Below are 6,429 nucleotides of genomic sequence, written 5' to 3' on the forward strand. Positions count from 1 at the left end.
CCTCCATTATTCTGATCTAAAGTGGATCTTAAAGATACTCTTTGACAAAGTTCTAGTTACAATTCTTAACCTTTCAAGGCTCATGAAACTCATGCGAATGTTATGGAATTTCTTTCCAAAATAATGCTAAGTATGTCCACATAAAATTTTGCATAATTTCAAGAATTTCACAGAAGTGTGGTCATGGACCTCATTTAAAGCTTTTTGTCTAGCAGTCAGTCTAAATTTTACAGGAGCTTTTTGTCTAGCAGTCAGTCTAAATTTCACAGGAGCTTGGTATCATATATAAAAATAATAAAGTGAAATTTTTTTGAAGAAAAATCAATTAAAAGAAATATGGTAAATGATTCAAAATAAAAAGGGTCTATCCCAGTGGGGTACCACATTAGTGATTGTACACCAAAAGGTCCCACCAAGTTGGATTGGTGGTGCATGCCAGCACTTGGGAGGCCAAGGCCGGAGGATCATTGCAAGTTCAAGACCAGCCTGGGCTATAAAGTGAGCTCAAAGCCAGGCCAAACTGCATAGCAAAATCCGGTCTCAAAAGGAAAAAAAAAATTTCCCACTAAATGGCATTAGACAAACTTTCTAATGTCTGTCTGTGCACAAACATTACTCTCAGACTCCTACTACTAACACTAGATATTTTACCATTTAATCAGTGGAAATTTCCTAACATTTTAGAGTAGCCAGATTTTCCTTATTCTTCCTGATTCTCAACTATAAGATGTTTTATTTTTTTATTTCAAATCCTGATTGTAAGTTTTAACTGTCAGAGTTGGGAGGAGCGGAAGATCTGCTTTTCCTTGGCTATACCTAAATAAATATCTAAATATTTAATATAGTCATACCGTCAGTCTATGGCTAATCCTTTTTTTTTTTTTTTTTTTTTTTTTTTTTTTGGTGCAAGAGCTCCCAGCCCTAACCAACTATCAGTTACTGTGAAATTCATTTTTGCATCTTCTTGACCCACCCTCCATCCAGTGGATTTCAAAGAAACTATCAAGTATCTAGTAATTATCTAGAAAAGAGATTGTTTATCAAGATTAAACAAGATCAAGTACATAAAGCATAGTATAAAACTATTAGAAATACTGTATTATCCTTAGATGTACACCTTTATTTTAAGGTCTGTTTGAATGAATATCTTAATAGATGAGTTTTAAAATATAACTATTGCCCGCCCTCTTGGTAAGTGCCCCTGGTGCCCGCCGGGAGGAGAACCAGGAGGAGAACCAGAAGCGGCTACTCCAGACCTGGACATGCTGGGACTTAGGCGGCTGCACAAGAAAGCAATTTACCCACCCTCTTGGTAAGCACCCCTGGCGCTGGCCAGGAGGAGAACCAGTCAGCTGTTCCTGTGAGCCTACTGGCGCGTGGGCTGAGAATCAAACATCTCCCCCACCCCGTAAGCAACTGGGGAGTGTTCTGAGCATCTCTGGGGAGTATGGCCATATGCAATATAGCAAATAAGGGGATTTCCTTCTATGTTCTGTTTCAAGGCAAAGGTTATTTTCACTGTTATGTTTTGTAATGATTGTTATGCTCTATTCAATATTCTCCTTCAGTTGGTTTTACAACGGTGTGTTATTGATTTGATTTTCTATACCTAATTGACTGGACAACAATTGTGAAGATAAGGTAGACTTCCGGGAGAACATGGCGGACAGATAACAGCAACTACCGGAGGCTCTCTGAAAAACTAGGCTCAGAAGCCAGGTATGGTGCGGACTAAAGAGACATAAGCAGGTGGAGTTATTCTCTGCTGACTCAGGAACGAACTCGGCTGAGAGAAACCAACTTGGAATGCAGTCCTGGTGCTAAAACAGGAACAGAAAAGTCTCGCTGCTGAGGCTGGACCCTGCGCCATTGGAAGCCGCGATTTGGGTTTCCCGCCGCGCGGTGGCTGGCTGCCTCTACATCGGCTCGGCAAGGAGAGAGACGCACGGAAACTCTGAGAACGGGAGTCTGCGAACGGAGTCGAAAACAGGACGGGCAGGGAGGCATGTTCTGACTTGTGGCGGGGTGAGTGAGAGAAACTGACACTCCACCACAGTTTGACTCCAGTGGACTTTCTGGGCCCGAGCAGTCCTGCGGGAGCGGGGCGTGGTGGTAACTCCAGCCACACATTCCCCTCTCGGGCAGGATTGGTGAAAAGTGCCTGGCCTGCGTGACGCTGCCGGCGGAGCCCATAGGCTGGCCCAACCCAGATCCCAGAGCCTGACGGAGGCTGGGAGGGGCAGGCCCCCGCGTAGGCTGCCTGGTGCGCAGCGGTGAGTGGGAACACCTAACCGGCGCAATTCGATCAGGCTGTGGCTGACAGGGAGAGAAGCTGGGCCTCTCATATAAGCTTGCATATATAAGGAACAGAGAATATGGGAAGAGGCAGCAACAAGAAAGGCTCCTCGGCCCCCAATTCTGAGAAACAGGCAATAGCGGACACCACACCAATACACATAAAGCACCATATAGAGAGCCTCATAGACCAATTCAGGAATGAAGTTATCAACGACCTGAAGCTAGAAGTATGCAAAATAGTTAGAGAAATGCTAAGCCCCACCCAAGAAAAAACAGATGGTGGAATGGAAGAACAGAAAAAGAGGGGAGAATTGTTTGATGGAGAAAACAGGGAAAGCATAGAATACGTGAAGCAGGTTCAAAGGGACTACCAAGAAACTAAGAAGTCTATCGAAGACTGGCATAGCAGCTTGAAAGAAACTAAGGACAGACTATCTGAACTGGAGGGCAGAATTGTAATATGGGAGAATGAAATGAAAAACTTCTTAAAAATAACAAAGAAACAAACAGCAATAATACAAAGACAAGAAGATGATAAGAGGATCCATAACTTAAGGATTAAGAACATAAAAGAAGAAGTAGGGACACAAACAAATGAACTACAAAAGCTACTCACAGAAATAATCCAGGAGAATTTTCCTAATTTAGCAAAAGGTAAAGATACTCAGATGTATGAGGCATACAGGACCCCAGCTACCTACAACCCAAACAGAGCAACACCCAGGCATATAATAATAAAAATTCCAGAAATTCAGTACAAGAACAGAATATTAAAAGCTGTAAGAGACAAGAAACAGACCACTTACAAGGGAGCACCCATCAGAATTACAGCAGATTTCTCTGCACAAACCATCAAATCACGAAGAGCGTGGGGGGAAATAATTCAAGCTTTGAAAGATAATAATCTCCAGCCAAGATTGAGATATCCTGCACAACTGTCCCTGGAAATTGATGGAAAAACAAGGTGCTTCCAGGATAAAGAGGAACTGGGGGAATTTGCAACCACCAATTCAACTCTACAGAGAGTATTGCAGGATATTCTAAAAAAAGAAAAATACAAAGAATCCAGAAATAGTGGAGGCCACAACTAATGGAGCAGAGAACAAAGTGAAGAAGACAAACTGACAGCTACTGACAGAATAAGAGCTCAACAGAAATGAGAACAGAGAAGATTGGATGATAGGAACAGCTATTTTGGAGAAAATGACATCTTAATAGGTAATACTGATTTAGTATCATCTTGTTTTGAAGTCTCATCTAGCTTTTGTCCTTCTGTCTCCAATGGTCTAAATAGGTTGTATCTTACTGGATTTTATTATGTATGATAGTATAAGCAAAAACCTTTTAAAGATAAGGAGATTATACAGAAACCATTATTCATTTCCTGTTAGTCGATTCTAAATACTCTGTAATGCTGTCATTCTCTTAAATGGTTTTACATTGTTTTGGTATACTTAATGCTACAGTATACGAAGTTGTACTCAAGGATTTCAAGGAAAGAGACAATATGGTAACTACTTTTAGGTCAGGATTAATCTGGTGGTGAAACACTATTCTGCTTAAATGGTTATGTTTTGATCTGTGCTGTTTCGTTGTTATGCCCTCTTTTATCTCAATCTCCACTCCATTATTTACTTTTTTAATACTTTTTTTAAATTTTTATCCTTTTAATTAAAGGAAAAAAATAGCAGGATATATTATAGTAACCCACTTTGACTTTCCATTACCTCGATTTAAAGCCCTGTATTACTCTCACCATCTGGTTTTTAACTGATGTTCCCCTATTCTGTTTTGCTGGATAGTATCAGGTTCGAAAATTTAGGCATCAGCTGTGAAGATAATGAGATTCATTATAACGCCCATTCTCGTTGACTTTTATCTACTTTTGAAGACCTACAATGTCTCCAATGGTTTGGTTTTGTCGGTTTTGTTCTTTACTGTTTTGTTCAATTGTATTATAACTAATGGTATAGGCAATTCTATTAGAGATAGCGGGAGGCATTATGGTAACCATTGTTGATCACCTGGTATTATGTTTTCACATTATCTATTATGTCCACCCTTTTGACTTGACCGATTCTGTTCTGTTATGTCACATTTGGTTTTACTCTCTTCCAAAAAAGTAATAAGAACCGTGAGAGCAATGAAACCCAAAATGTGTAATAGTCATTGTACAAAAGAGAGGAAAAGAAAGTGCTCTAAACTATATAACTGCATGTATATTTAAGTGTATAAGATAGAATATGATATCACAGAGTTTTATTGAATCATTGAACAGAACTGTTTGCAGTATCAGTGATGGAATGTCCACTTTACAAGCTTTAATTTTGTGACTTGAACAATTATTTCTAAGATGGCAATATGTAATCCATTAACTACTGATTTCCTACTGTTCGTTTTTTTTCTGCAAATCTGTATAACTTGTACCCTTTCTCTGCTTTTTTTTCTTTTCTCCTTAAATAAAATTAAAAAAAAAAGAAAAAAAAATTGTGAAGATAATGAGATATACTATAGTACCTATTACTATTATCCCAGTATCCTGCTTTGAAATTCTGTACCAATGTCACTACATTGTCTCGAGTGGCTTTGTTTTATCTTGTTCTGTTGTATTTTTACTACCTTCTAAATAAAATTTAAAATATATATATATAACTACAGTGCTGGGGATACAATTCAGTGGCATAGTACCTGCCTGACAAGCACGAGGTCCTGAGTTCAACACCTGATACCAAAAAAAAATTTTTAAATATAGATATGACTATATTATAAATTGATATGACTCAAACTGACTTCATGATCACATTTTCATAAAATACTAAAAAGAGTCAGAAAAATCTAGAAAGGTGTAGAAATATGAAATACAGCCAACCAGTAGGGGGAAAAAACTCATAAATAAGGCAATATTTAGATAGAAAATAATTTCCTTATATATCTGTGGCTCCAATATTTCCCAAAGAAGAAACCTGGCACAAATAACAATTAGGAGATTCATAGTTGCTAAAGTTATTCTCCAGATCTGTTTAAAAAAAAAAAAAAGTTCACTTCTTAGAGTTGCGTACTCTAAGATGAAAAAAGTCATTAAAATGTGGCTTTAGTTTTTCCCTGTAGTACTGATTTCTTTTAAAACTAAATCTAAAGCGCCATCTACTGTGTCTGTTCTCAGCATATCATTTTTACTGGTTTTATTCCAGAGGGCTACACAAATGAAAAATATAGCAAATTGAGATCCTGCCACTTCAAAGTCCTATTCCAAAAAAGTAAAAGAGGGTATTTCCCCCGTTTAAATACTTTTACACAATATACTTATTCTCTTTCATTTCCTGACAAGCAAGCCTGACTTTATTATATGACAAACATCACAGTAGATATCAAAATGTTCCCCTCTGAATCTCAGATGTACAGCATTACTAGTGTTTTGCTTTGTTTTGGTTGCAGTATTGGGGATTAAACTCAAGGTCTTGAGCATGATAAGGAAGTACTCTATCAATGTGTAACATCCCCAACTCTAACTACACACCTGTATTTAGGATTTACTGTGTTCTAAGTACCTTTCATTCTGTATCTCATTTAATCTTCACAATAACTCTTTCAGGAAGTCATCACTATTATCTTCTCCACTTTACAGATAAGGAAATTAAGGTATAGAGAGAATGTTATTAAATACTTTTCCCAAGCTACACAGATATTCTGACTCTGAAATCTATTTCTTTCCCATGATACCAAGCTTTCTATGACTATCAATAAATGAATTCAAAATAACTATTAATTACATTTCAGTCTGCAGAACTGCACAGAACAAACTCCACACACCATGCTCCATTTTAATATATTTTTATCAATCTGTCTTTTAGGCTTCTTTGGTGTTTGGGAGGATTGATATATATTTGTTTTTAAATAGTATTGTTTTATATAGAGAAGTAGTTGTTCAAATACCTGGACTCTACTCTGGAGATTCAGATTTCATGTATCTGAAATGGAATTTGAAATTTTGTGTTTAACAAGTCCCCTCAACGATTCTGATACAGCTAGTCCGTCACTTTGTATTTAGAACCATGGAGTTACATTTTATTCTTGGTCTCCCCAGGATTACTCAAAAAAATGCAGTCCTAAAGGTAGAAGTTCGCCTGAATA

At 37.7% G+C, this 6,429-nt stretch overlaps 1 protein-coding gene across 10 annotated transcripts in view; it reads right to left on the bottom strand.

Annotated features, from left to right (window-relative positions):
- Rad51b (RAD51 paralog B) overlaps window positions 1-6,429 on the bottom strand; it is a 569,590-nt gene that overhangs the window by 472,505 nt on the left and 90,656 nt on the right. The gene's annotated exons all lie outside the window — the stretch shown is intronic.

This window comes from Cavia porcellus, unplaced genomic scaffold (genome assembly GCF_034190915.1).
Source record: "Cavia porcellus strain 051 isolate PalLab524CR breed Dunkin Hartley unplaced genomic scaffold, mCavPor4.1 scaffold_31, whole genome shotgun sequence".
NCBI classification, from domain to species: domain Eukaryota; kingdom Metazoa; phylum Chordata; class Mammalia; order Rodentia; family Caviidae; genus Cavia; species Cavia porcellus.